General features: G+C 38.9%; 1 protein-coding gene across 7 annotated transcripts in view; it reads right to left on the reverse strand.

Annotated features, from left to right (window-relative positions):
* Positions 1-14050, reverse strand: part of LOC145784615 (uncharacterized) — a 141492-nt gene that overhangs the window by 42843 nt on the left and 84599 nt on the right. The gene's annotated exons all lie outside the window — the stretch shown is intronic.

A 14050-nucleotide genomic window follows, 5' to 3' on the forward strand; every position in this document is an offset into this window, starting at 1 on the left:
ACACCAGGGGCGTCCACGTTTGGAAATCTTCAAAAATCTTTCAACATGGACAAACCAAAATTTTGAAAACCTAATTAGAAGTATGGACAATCGATCGTTGTGGAGAATCACGGTAGCCGACGCCTTATTCAGGCATGGCCGATGATAATGATGATGTATCCATCGCAGAATGCGTTCCTCCTCAGCGCTTTACAAAACAGACAGTGTCGGTGTATATAAACTGGATTCTTCTCGAAAGACAACTTATATAAACAAATTGATGGTGTGGCAATGGGTTCGCCTCTGGGTCCAACTCTTGCTAATTTCTTTCTGGCACATATTGAAACAATTTTTGTTTTTCTGAAACTGATGTAAGCTGCCATCCTAAATTGTACTTACCTTATGTTGACGATATTTTTGCTATATTTAATGATGATAATTCTTGTATGCAGTTTATCAACATTCTTAACTTGCAACATCCTAATATAACTTTACGGTAGAAAAAGCCAACCAGACCATCCCTTTCTCAATTTAAAAATTAAAATTATATCAACAAATTTGACGCTTGCGTTTGGGCTGGCGAATACCAACCAATACCAACCTCCTTCTTAATTTTAATGCTTTATGTCCTTCTACCTACAAATCTGGATTAATTAAGTGCCTGCTCAAGAAAGCACAAGATATTTGCTCTAATGTTGATAGTTTGAATAAGACGTCAATCGGTTACGTTCTTATTTTAATGCTAACAACGACCCCACATGGTTTTTCAATAGAGTGCTCAGGGGGTTTTTGTATTCACGTTCTACTCACTCTCAAGCGGACGAGCGTGAGATGAAAAACTTTCTAACAGTTCCCTTCATTGGTAAAGCATCGAAACGTTTTGTCAGTAACATGTCAAGTTTTATTAAAATGAAGTTCAACTTGAATATTATTCGCGAATATTAAACATTTAAAGTTGGTTATTATTTTCAGCTTAAATCTAGGACTCCTTCCTGCTTGTGTTCAAATGTCGTGTACAAATTCACTTGTTCGCATGACGCGAACTACATACATTGGTATGTCCACGCGGAATTTGGCCACGAGAGTGAGGGAGGATTTAAATTTAACTAATTTGAACAGAAAAAGAGCCATTAAAGACCATATATTCGATTCCCAATCATGTTTAAACAACAAGCCATCATTGGAATCTTTTATTCTTTTAGAGTTGTGCGTAAATACTTCACAGAATTTGACACTAAAATCCACGAGGCTTTGCTAATAAAATCCTGCAATCCTCGCCTCAATACGCAGTTGTTTGCCGCAGGTGCTTCCTATCTCCTAAACACTTTTTCATAATTTTCTGTGTGATACGGTTTTTTTCCTCGCGTAATTAACCGCCATGTGCTGTGCCTTTCTCCCCTGCTTTGGCTTTTCATTCTTATGCATTTCGTTTTTCAATTCATTGTGTAGATCAGTCATTTATTTTCAATGTAGATGTAAAATCAGTTATTTTCGTTACTTGAAAAGGGCTAACATGTGTATAGCCGAAAACGTTTATATTTTATGTTCACTTTAATGTATTATGTTAAATGCCGTGTGGTTGCTTGGTTTTATTTGTCAATATTTGTTGATAAAATCAAAGTCAATGAAAAGTTGTAGAAGCTAAAGATTTTCAGTCAAATATTTTATCTTCTGAATCAATGATAAAGTAGAAGAATATTAATTGCACTGTTGCATAATACATTCAATTTGAAGTGTAACCCATCAAACGTTTCAAATAAAACAGCAGTTGTCTTCAATAAAAGGGATATTCCAAACTTTGAACTCGAATCAAAAACATTGATTTAGTTCACCAGCAAAATAGTCCTATGAAGGGTCGTAGGCATTTCTCTCTAGAGCAGCGTACTGTTCTTACACGAGAGAAATCAAGGGATGTAGTCGAAGGGACGCCACTCCAGTGCCAGATTAACTATAGTAGCAGATGTAGCAGCTGCTACGGGCCCCGCGCTTCACAAGGCCCCGCGCTTGGTGAGCAAAACATTTTTTTAGTAAAAAAACTGTCAAACATAATTGGTAAGTAATTTTTGGCTTGCAAACTGGAATGGCATGGGAGAATACCATAGTTTTAGGATTAAATTACTTAGCCCCAACCTCTTATCCCTTCCTAATTATTGTAAACTTTAAAAACCGGTAATTTCCTCTTGAGGCAACTGCCTGATCCAGTGCCATGAGCCCACGATACTAGTTGTTTGAAAGATTATTCAACTGCACTGTACACCAGTAAGAAGAGTATCAATCTTGCCGATTGCCTTGGACAGAGTTATTACAACGCGTCCAACATGAGCGGAAAATATAACGGAGTAAGCCTACAGGCACTTGTAAAAAAAAAAAATTGGTGCTGTTGCAGAATATGTTCCATGCTATGCTCATTGCTCATTCGTTGAATTTAGTTGGAGTTCGTGCTGCACAATCGTGCCCAGAAACAGTTCAGTTCTTTGACTTCGTTGAAAATATCTATCCTAGGCTATTCTTTGCTGCTTCAACACACCGTTGGTCCGTTCTGGAGTGTTCAGGTGGTGGAGTGCTAAAGAAGCTCTCTGAAACACGATGGTCCGGAAGAACTGATGCCATTAAGGCAAAGGTGGGCAGTAGCGCGCTACTTTTTTGGTAAAAGTAGCGGAAGCGGCGCTACTTTTTAGTTGAAGTAGCGGCTGCAGCAGCGGCGCTATTTTTTGGTAAAAGTAGAGGTAGCGGGAGAGGTGCTACTTTTTTTCAGTCGCACTCCCGCTACCCGCTACTTTTTAATTTAAGTTGAAAAAAATGCTTTTCTTTTGCAATACTGGCGTGATCAAGCAGCTATATAATCGGTTTGGTTGCAAAGTTTCGGTCATTTCTAGCTGACGTCAACTTCTTCGGCGAATATCTCCGTGTGATGAAGCCTATCTGTCAGGCTTTAGACATTCTCCAGGGCGAGTCCAAGGCGTATTACGGAGTCTTGCTTCCAACCATCACAATTTGCGGGAAGAAGTTGACCGAGATCAGTGATCTTGTGACCTGTGAGGAGGTGAAAGTCCTTGAAGGGGTGAAGAAACGATTCAACAAGTGCTTCAACGACATGAAATGCGTTATGGCATCATGTCTTCATCTCTCCTTCAAGACGTCGTGGCTACAATTTGTGCACAACGTTTCCACGGATGATGCTGACGCACTGCGAGAAAAAGTCAAGACAGATGTAATTCGACTGTTGCGGGAGACATCAAGCCAGGTTGATACCGAGAAGAGTGACACCAACACCAGTCATGACCCCGAGGATGTATTTTTTGGAGTGTTTGCGCCATCCCGTGAAACGTCGGTGCAGAAGGAAGCAGCAATTATTGTAGACAACTTTTTTTCGGACAAGAGCAAGTCTTTGAGCTTTTCGAATACCGAGTTGAAACATCTGTTCATTAAATACAACACCCCCATTCCTTCCAGTGCTGCGGTGGAGACACTTTTCTCTGTTGGAAACGATGTGCTTAAGCGAAATCGGGCAGGACTTAGTGATTCTCATTTTGAAATACTCGTGTTTTTGAAAGATGCGTAACAATAAATTTCCCTTAGAATGTGTTTTCTATAACGACGTTAAAATGACAGCCTAAACGAATGATCACGTTCGTTTCAAGATCGTTTTTGCGTCACTAGTGACTTGAGTGTTTCCTAGTGTCATTTTAGACAAAAGTAGCGGAAGAAGTAGCGGTAGCGCGCGCTACTTTGGCCCGAGTAGCGGTAGCGGGTAGCGCGCTACTTTAAAAGTAGCGGGTGCCCACCTCTGCATTAAGGTAATTAAAGAACGTTTTCTTTTCAAAAAGGAGGCACCGGAGAAACTTGCAAATGACCAAGAGCAAAAGGCAGAATGTCAACAGCAGGCAAATGGACTCCTTGAGAACATGGAGTTGCTCGAAATTGGAACCTTAGTGGTTTTTTGAAATTGCTTACCCGATCGCTTCCAAGCAAGTCAAGCCTCTCTTCAAACAAAGCGGCAAAATCTCAACATTGCTTCAGCGTTGTGTGCCTCTTTGGCAGGATCCCTGCAAACTTTCAGAGAACAATTCGCTAAGTTTGAGTCAGAGGCGTAGAAGCTGATTTTAGTGCCGGATTACCGATCAACAAGCACATAAAGAATTGTCCAAAATCGAACGCACGATGAGAATGTAGGCAGTGGCCGCTCAGTTTCAGATGCAATGGATATCAACTAAAGGCAGATTCCTGGTGGAAGTTTTCCTTGCAGTATTGGACAGCCTACAATCTGCGCTGGAGCAACGTCGCAAGGCATACACCAATTCGTAAAGCACATTGCTATTGGTTGCTCCTCTCCAGAACTCACCTATTTCACTTCGATTAAAGAAAACAATATTGACACCACGTTTCCTGACATTGACAAGATCATTTTCAAAATTGAAGTTGATGAAAAACTAGCCTATCTGCGAAACACGATGGGGCAAGAGCGGCTGCACTATAATATAAAAATATCAAATCTGTAAAATACATTAAATCAATCTGCTACAGACCCCGCACTTGGTTAATCCGGCACTGCGCCACTCTGCAATCCATGGCATGCATTTAGGTAACTTGTCACATGCTCTTGAGAGGTGTCGAACCAACGCCCTATCAAACGGGGATCTCACTACTCAGATGCGCATCCCACGTTGCTCAGTTTTAAACAAATCAAACTTTTTCGATGACAACTTGTTTGTGCTTCATTCGATGAGCAAGCAACATGCTTTTGTTGCTGTGAGGGCGAGCTGTGTGAACGCCTGTACGATGCTTGCAAGAACGAGGAAGCGACACCTAGCGAAGTCAGGCACCTGTTTTCTAGCAAGGCACTTTGCTGAAAGACAATCCGAAAAGTTGACACAAAAGTTTTTCTTCCCCTCCGTAACCACTGTTCATAAACTCAGATACTCAGTTGTCTGATGTGTTTTCTGATGTGGAGTCCACCCAGATAGCTCAGATGGGCTAGCCCTGACTACTAACGAAGAAATTTCAAGATCAAACAACGTTGGTTCGAGTCTCGGTGTGCGCGCTTTAACAACGCATATCAGGACAGCTCTTCATATAGCAACACCTAGTGACTGGAATAATTCACAGAGCACAACAATCGGAAGCTTCACCTTGTCGATCTTGGTGGGTCCTGCATCAGTGGTTCAAAGTATCTACTAGCATGGGCAACATGACAGGACTAAGCTTTCAAAAAAGCTGTTTCAGTCCGAAGATAACGATCTCCACAATCAATCAATTTAAATGACAAAATTAATTAAAGATTGCTGTCGACAGGGAAGAATGCAGCCTACAATCTACATCGGTTCATTTTACTTATATCAAAAGTGTCACATTTGTTATAGAATCTGCTCTTCTAAAACTGTTATTTCGACTTGTAAAGGAATCGCTCATTTAGTTTGCAGTCATTGTTTTCTAGTTTAGTGAAAAGTGGTTTCTACAAATTATCTTCAAAAGGAAAAGGTCTCTGTGCCAACGTTTATTACCAAGTGAGATAAATTGGGAAATGGAAAATTGCAAGATGTGCATTAAAATCGTTCCAAAGCAAAGTAATGGCTTGTTATTGCAGAAAACTTGTTACAATAAATGATTGTGCAAGTTATGATTTAAGTTGGACGAATTGCAAACGAGGGCAGTGAGACATTTCTATCACAGGATGAGGAAATATGCAGCGTGATTTCCATCATTGTTTAAAGCTAACTCAATACAAATCGTGTGTTGTTTTCTCAACACACCAAACCTACTGGAGATATCCTGGAGAGATTGACTTACAAGACGTGCACAAAGATGGAATTGGTTCATAAACGATTGTAGAATCAAAGTAATATGTTTTCAATCGGAATTCAAAACCTTTGGCACAACGTATGTGCTATGAATAATCTTTAACCCATATCTTCCTAGAGTCACTTTAAACTGACGCTAGAAAAAATAACGTCACTCATACATACAAAACATCATATAGGGCAAAATACTGTTTCCAGCGGCCCAAGAGAGAACTATCTACACAAAAAACGCTTTGAAATGTTTTTGACGTTGCATAATATAATTTTATTAATAAAAATAACTAAAAATCCTTTTCTTGTTTTTTTTTAAATATATTTTCCACTAGTGGGCGCATTTGACAATCAAAAATTTTCAAAATTGTTTCCGCGGTAAGTTGTTTCTTCGGCAGTCAAAATAAGTTGCAGTTGCAGAAAAAGGTTGTTTGACTGACTCCTGACATCTGATCTGCTTCCGTCAGTTTAAACTGACGCTAGGAAGATATGAATGCTTTTTTTAACGTAAATAGCAGTTTTATGCTGTTGAAGCAAACCTGGAGTTCTTCAAACTGTCGGTTTTAAATTAGTTCAGTTGTGTTTTTAAATGACCTTACACCCAGGCCCGTAGCCAGCCGGGGGCCAGGAGGGCCTCGCCCCCCCTGGCAAAATCCCAACATTCTCGAGCAACAGCTACAATTATAATGATTTTGCCTATTTATACTTTTTTCGGCTACCCCTAAAAAAAAGTTGGCCCCCTTTTCTCTGCGGTCTGGCTACTGCCAAGATTATTCATAGCACTTTTTGCTGCCTACACCTATTCAGTATCAGATTTAAGTTAATTATGAGCCTGAAGTAGCTAAGTATAATGACTTCAGTACGTGACTAGCAGGCTAGGTATGATCTAGTCGTGCTGGATTGAATGTGATACTGGTAGTAGCACTTGTGCCAAAACAAACTGATCAGCTGTCAGATAGGCCTATTGATGACAGACATGCCCCGGTTTTTCTATGTGTAGGTTTCCAATACCACTATTCTATTTGTTCTTGCTAGCTGAGTGATAGGCCTGGCAAGCTAACATTATTATAACCAATTGAGTAGGCCTACAGGTACTTCTACTGGCAGTTCTGTAAACTGCTGGTTCATCCTACAGTGTGGATGAATCCATGGTCCCATACTTCGGCAGACATGGAGCCAAGCAGTATATTCATGGAAAACCAATTAAATTTGGATACAAGCTATGGGTCCTTGCCAATCCTTTGGGTTACTGCATCCAATTTCGACCCTATTCAAGAAAAGATTCGCAGCTGAATGAATATGCAGACATTGGCTTAGGTCTTGGTGCTGCAGTGGTTGCCCACTTATTACAGTCTTTACCTCCTCAGTCTGGATCAAATTATCATATTGCAATGGATAATTTTTTCACATCTCCAGGACTACTACGTCACCTCAAAGAAAATTCAATTGCTGGAACAGGGATTGCAAGAACCCGTCGAAAGAAAGAGGTGCATCAGACGTTGCTGTTCAAACGTCATCCAATATTGCAGCAGTTCGGTGGAAAGGCAACAAAGTTGTGAATGTTCTTTCAACGTTTGTAGGAAAAGAATCCCTGAATACAGCAAAACGCTACAGTCAGAAAGAGAAATGGAGTATAACTATTCTCCAGCCAAATGTTGTTGGGGTTTACAATCGATACATGGGTGGAGTTGATCGGATGGATCAAAACATATCATGCTACATGATCAATTTACGAAGCAAGTAATGGTGGTGGCCTCTGTTCCGTTTTTGTGTTGATATCGCAGTTAACAATGCGTTTCACTTATACCGGCTTCGCAAGTTGGACAGTGGAGAGAGTCGGATGGATGCACTTGGCTTTAGAAGAGCAATTGTGGAAGCGTATCACCTTCATAGCAAGGAACGTCCACTTACCGTACCTATGTCCTGGAGCACGTGCAACTCCTCGAAAGCATGTGAAACAAAGCTCTGGTGACCATTGGATAGTGAAGGAGAAACAGCGTCGCTGTGCAAAACGAGGATGCACTGAATGTTGCTCTTCATCCGCAATGCTTCAAAGCCTACCATTTTGAATAGTCATTGAACATGAACTGGTGCTTGGATAGCTTAGATTTGTTGCAAATTAACACTGACTTCGAGTGTAATGTGTTTGATTTTTGACTTCATGTTCTTTCTAATACTTTTGCATTTTGATGAATAACGTGTCACGCAGAAAAAAAATCTGTGAAATTTTGCAACTATATCTTCCTAGCGTCAGTTTAAACTGACGCACATAAAACTGGCCTTATTTCCGATTAAACACAAAAGTTTGCAAAAATTCGGCCGAATCTGTTCAACTTATCCTAAAATTAAGGTGCAAACAAGATATAAAAAAAAATAAGACTTCAGGATGATATAGGTTAAAGAAATTAAAGCATAAGCACTGAAGCAAAAAAGCTCATGGAGGGCAGGCTCCAATGTAAATTAGCCTACTACATTGCGTGCATATTAAATATTCCTCACTAAAGAATATCAAAGACCATATTTTTCACTAAATCTATGAAAGTGAAAAGTTTATCTTCTTTACATTAAAAGACGTTGTCATTCTAACTCAATACTTTCTTGCTCCACCTCTTGAGCGTTTACAGTTTAAAAAACCATCTCAAAATATTTCAGGCGCAGTCACTGAAAAGAAGGGGCATAATTGCCTGAACCAATTACAATAAATGGACAAATCTCATTGTTTCGCAGTTGGCCTCGAATGTGTCACGATTTTACATTCAAGTTTTCATTTGTTCCTCATTGTTTTGGTAATTTGGACTAGTGATATTGAAGACTGATCAGGACCTAATTACAAAACAGCAGTAGAAGAATCTCACAACGGAGAAACTTGGCGCCTCATTGTCTCCAACCCTCGACGAGAGGAAGGAACTTAATGATGATGATGGTTTTGGTCGGATTCTAGAATCACAATCAAGACTAATTTCGAGATTTAAAATGTGCTGCCATGTACCAACTTTAAGAAAGTGCAATGTTTCGTCATTTTGAAAATTGAATAGACATTTGTTTAATAGAAGATTTTTTCAATACAAAATATCTGATGCATTCACGAGCCATTTATGAGGCTTGTATCAACTTTTCACCATTCTAAGGCGCATTCAGTTGATTGCTGGTTTAGTGAAAGTGGTTTCTCCAAATTATGTCCAAAAGGAAAAGGTTGCTATGTCAACGTTTATTACCAAGTGAGATAAATTGTGAAATGGAAAATTGCAAGAAGTGCAAAAAAGTCGTTCCGAAGTAAAGCAATGGCTTGTTATCGCGGCAAATTTGCTACAATAAATTATTGTGCAAGTTATGACTCAAGTTGAATGAATCGAGCGCAGTGAGACATTTCCATCACAGGATAAGGAAATATGCAGCGTGATTTCCATCATTGTTTGAATCTAACTCAAAACTAATCGTGCGTTGTTTTCTAAACATACCAAACGTAAAGGAGATATCCTAGAATGATTAACTCACAAGACGAGAGCAAAAACGGCTCAAATTCGCACGAACACGGTTAGTCATTAGTTTGTTACATGCAATTAGAATTTCACATTGAAAACATTCTACAATCGTTTATGAACCAATTTCGTCTTTGAGCAAATTTACAATTCAATGAGCTGGGTACACCTGCTTAGCTGTTACACTCCTTCTATGTTAGGTTCCATTATGCACAACGACAATTTTATATCAAGCATCACATCCAATTTGTTTCAAGCTTTTATTTTGATAGCGAGTAGTGTTGAAAATGCTGTTTTACATTCATATGTTGTTAGAAATTGAATCAAAAGTTTTAGTGCCATATTTTCGATATAGGGTTAGGACTGCGCCATTTCAACCCAAACGTCACTGCAGCACATCTCACAGAAAATACGTTTTGCATCCCTATCATTCACTAAACCAATCAACTGTTCTTTAATTGCATTAGGCTAAGTTGTCTTTCGATAACAGATTGCTAAAATTATTTCCAAGCGGGTTAACGAAGCAACCGTACCTACTTTTAAACATAGCCGAATGAGAATGAAACATTTTGGAGGTACGAAAAAAAATTGCCCCAATCATGTCTTTACAAATATAGGGGAGACCCAGGAGAGTTGAGCCGATTTTTCTACTTTGGTAAATATCTATCGAAATCTTTAGGCTACAGTAATAATTTGTTTGGTAAACTGAATGGCAACCATTCACCTTCATACATAAAAAAAGGAAATTAATCTAACATCATTGCATATATGTGTAGGCTATTTTGCCGAAGAAATAAAAAAGTCAGTTGGCACAACTCTCTGGCCGATGGAGGAGAGTTGATCATAGTTTCAAGGTGAGTTGAGCCATTGCCTACCAAAACCATATAAACACAAAACATCTAATACAAAGTAAATTATGAAATATTATTCAGTACACAGTGTTACAATGTCACTTGTTAGATTTATTGTTTCACCATCTAATTAAAACTGGCGGTGTTGCGGTGAGAACATTATCCGCCATCAATGATGGGCCCCAATAGTTTTTTGATCTAAAAAGCAGTTTTAACCCATTTCAAATTGCAACCCAAGCGCTTTTCCATCAGTTTGCGGTCACTTCAAGCGGTAGGCTAGTGTAGAAGAGAAAGTGCCCTTTGAAAATTGTTTGACAACAAAATGATTGAATCAATAATTAATCATAATTATAGATGCTGTTATCATTACTAACCAATCATAATGACATCACACATAGTTATGATGACGTCACACACGTTTCGAAAGGAAAATTTTGATTTCACAATTCCCCTCTGGCCCTTGCTGTCCGCAAGTCTTATGATCATTCACGATATTCTGGTCATTTGCAAGCTTTTAATAAATCTAATAACCAAAAACTGACTTTGATAATATGTAAACCATTCGTATTGAGGAGAGTTGAGCCATTGCCTTCCTAAACTATGTAGGCTAAAACCCATGGCTCAACTCTCATAGACGTCATGTGCTTCAACTCTCCTTATGTCACTTTGTTTGGTAAAACTTATATAAAACAGCGCTACAAAGTTGATTATACTTATCATGATAAAAGGCATCACATTGACAACACATTACATATCCTGCAAGGAAACTATCTGCTGCTTCTTAGTGGCTATAAGATGAAAGACTTGTGACTCAGCAATCCACTTTTAGATTTGATTTTCACATTGTAGCCTACTACTTCAACAAGCTATATCAGACATAACTATAAACTGATTGAGTGAAAATGGCAGTAATGTTACACAGAGGAACCCAAATATTAGATTTCAATACTTTAACACTTAGAAGGTTGGGCACCTGTAGTCTTGCTCAGTTTGAGGGGGGCTGTCGATTCTTCTTATGCTTTAGGAGTGATATCTCTGTCACTTTTTAAGGCACGGTTTCAAAATTTGGGATTCACTTTGTAAAATTATTCACGCTGAGCAAATCCGAAACTTAAAACTATGTGAATTTTAGAACTGCTCATATACGTTGAAATGTTGAGGTGACTTATGACTTCGCGATTAAAGCAATTGTAGCGTTAGTTTACACATTATTTTTTGGTAGAGTAATGAAGAATATGCATTGCATGTTGTGATTAAAAATTGTTTACATAATTTTACATACAGCCAATTCCCTTCACGCTGTGAAACAGTTAAAATTAACGAGACATGGGCCAAATTAATTACTTTCATCCAGCTGGTGGGAAAATTTTGAACAATAGAATATGAAATATTTCAGGGGATGTGCTGAGAAATGCCTTATATCTCTCAATTTATAACCTTTATTCGCTCAAAATTTCAGCTCAATAGAGGTGAATAAAAGTTAGGAAAAGTCAAGAAATCTCGTAGTCACAGCCTCAGTGGTTTTAGAGATACATTACTGTTGATACAAAAAAGTTGAATGGACAGCCCACTGCCCAACCTTCAAAGGGTTAAATTGCATTGTTTGGGGGTAAATCAACCCTCCTTGCGGCTCAACTCTTCTGAGTCTTCCTTACTGTACTTCTAAAAACGCAACATTTTTTTAATTTCCTACAGATACTGAAGCAAAGCTTATCAGATTCCAACACCACATACAACATTGTCCAAATTCGATGACAATGCATTTTACATGGGTTTTCTGAAGGAAACTGGATATATTTGCCTAAATTAGCGACGCTTTTGTGTAACAGGGGCGCAACCGCTTTTCTGCACCTCTTTCTCCTATGACAAGGCGTTTGACGATCTTTTAAGTTGGAAAAGTAATGGACTTACTCTCTAATCGTGAAAAAGCAGAGGCTATCCAGTGTCCACAGCTGAATCTGTCGTAATGAAGAGGAAAAAAGGCGACTGTCTGTTGCACGAGAAAGAAAATATAGAGTTTGCTGGCTTAGATTCTTATTATTCTTAGTTATTCTGTAGTTTTGTTCAATTAAACTTCATAAATCTTCACGTTGTTGTATCATCAAAGATGGAATCCAAACAGATCGTGGAGTCAATCTGATGTTTTTGATCCGAATTTACAACCCATGGTGTGAAAACATTTTCAGCACGGTCTCGAAACAATAGGGACCCACCTGTGAAATTCGGGGGAAGGGGAGCAGGGAAGATGATGCTCACACGGCCCTGTATGATAGGGCTATCACTCTATCGTAGGACTACCATATGTCCTCTTTTAGGAGGATTTGTCCTCTTTTTTCATAAAAAATGAATTGTCCTTCGAGGACACTTGAAAATGCTCAAATGTCCTCTTTTTTGCATTACTATCATTTTCAACTAAGTTTTGTTTTTATGTGACCTTGGCGAAAGCTAAATAAGGCTAAGCAACGATACCAACAATGAAAAGTATGTTTTCTGTGAGCTGTGACAGAAGTAGGCTATAGCCTACATTTATTTCTGTGGCAAACGAAGGCAATGTTGCTCGATGAACTTGTCAGATTTTATTATTCGACTCTTGTGTTGCCTATTTGGATGAATAGACCACTAATTTCATTTTCCGAGTTCACATCCTTTGATTGGATGCTTATTGCCTATGCTACCTTACACCAAAGAATAGCATTTAACGCTTTTCAGCTGTGTGGGGATGTAGCCTATCAGAAAAAAATGTTGGCATTGATGATGTTAAACTGTTCCATCTATACCAAAGCTAGTGCAAAGGCGTCTTAAACCTGATAACTAGCTCCCATTACCGTGGGATCGACGAGTAGCCAACCGATTGTTGTGACTGGTGATTTACCCAAGTTGGCTCGCAGGCCAAATATCTTACCCAACGTCGGAAAACAACGGGGGCCTACGGAACGTTTCCGATGGTCCAACATTGGGCCAACGACACGTTGTTGTGCGGGATAATTGTTTCTGCTTAGTCGTAATATAACGTTTATAAGCATATCACCTTGTAAATAAATTTTAGCAAACAGAGTTGTCAACAAATCGGTAAGAATCATTTTCAGTTTTTTGATAACTTGTCTGATTCGTTAACCACTTGTGCATCTCATACAAAATTTTGTACACCGTAATGTATGATACTATGATGTTTACACGTTGCTGTAACTGCTTTTTATGTGTTGTTCGTTTTCGTAAAGCCGCGATTATTTTCCCCAGCGAAAAACCGCGACTCGATGCAACCTGACGATAACAATGCTTCGAAAAGACAATTGCGCGTTTTTCCAACAAAGAGCAAACTATTCAGCTTGGTGGTGGTATATGCTAATTCGCATAAGGATTCTTTTGGTATTCAGTGTCATCTACTATCTTCTGTTCAATGTTCATTTATCGTCTATTAATAATTCGAACTGATGAAAACAAAGGAGTGGAGACTCATTAGCTACCTTTCATCATTGAAGTAACCGTTACGCCGAGCAGTGGTCTGGTTGGTTTTGAATCTTTACCCTCGGACTGATAAAGCCTTGATAGGTTATTCCTCGTAGTTTCGCATAATTCTAAAGGCTTTTGGCGCAGGGCCGATCATCGAGATTGACAGAGTGAAGTTTTCCGATTGTTGAAATCTTGTTCCTGGGAATTATTCCACTTATTGGGTGCCGTGGTCTGCTGTTGTCAGAGTCATCATTCATCGTCAATCAATTCAATTCAAACTCTAATCAAATAAAAGCATTGAAAAACCTTAAGACCCCGCAAGTTTACACATTTCAATTTCAAAAATGAAATTATTTTAAATTAAATCCCAGTCCCGAATTTAATCAAACAAAATTACAGTGTTCTACATTTTACACAACCACATGCATCCCACAGACCCACAACAACACTTTGCTCACTCGGTCAGTGGTCAAAAGTAGAAGATTCTTCATTCTCATTAGCT

Source organism: Aplidium turbinatum, chromosome 1 (genome assembly GCF_918807975.1).
Source record: "Aplidium turbinatum chromosome 1, kaAplTurb1.1, whole genome shotgun sequence".
Taxonomy (NCBI): domain Eukaryota; kingdom Metazoa; phylum Chordata; class Ascidiacea; order Aplousobranchia; family Polyclinidae; genus Aplidium; species Aplidium turbinatum.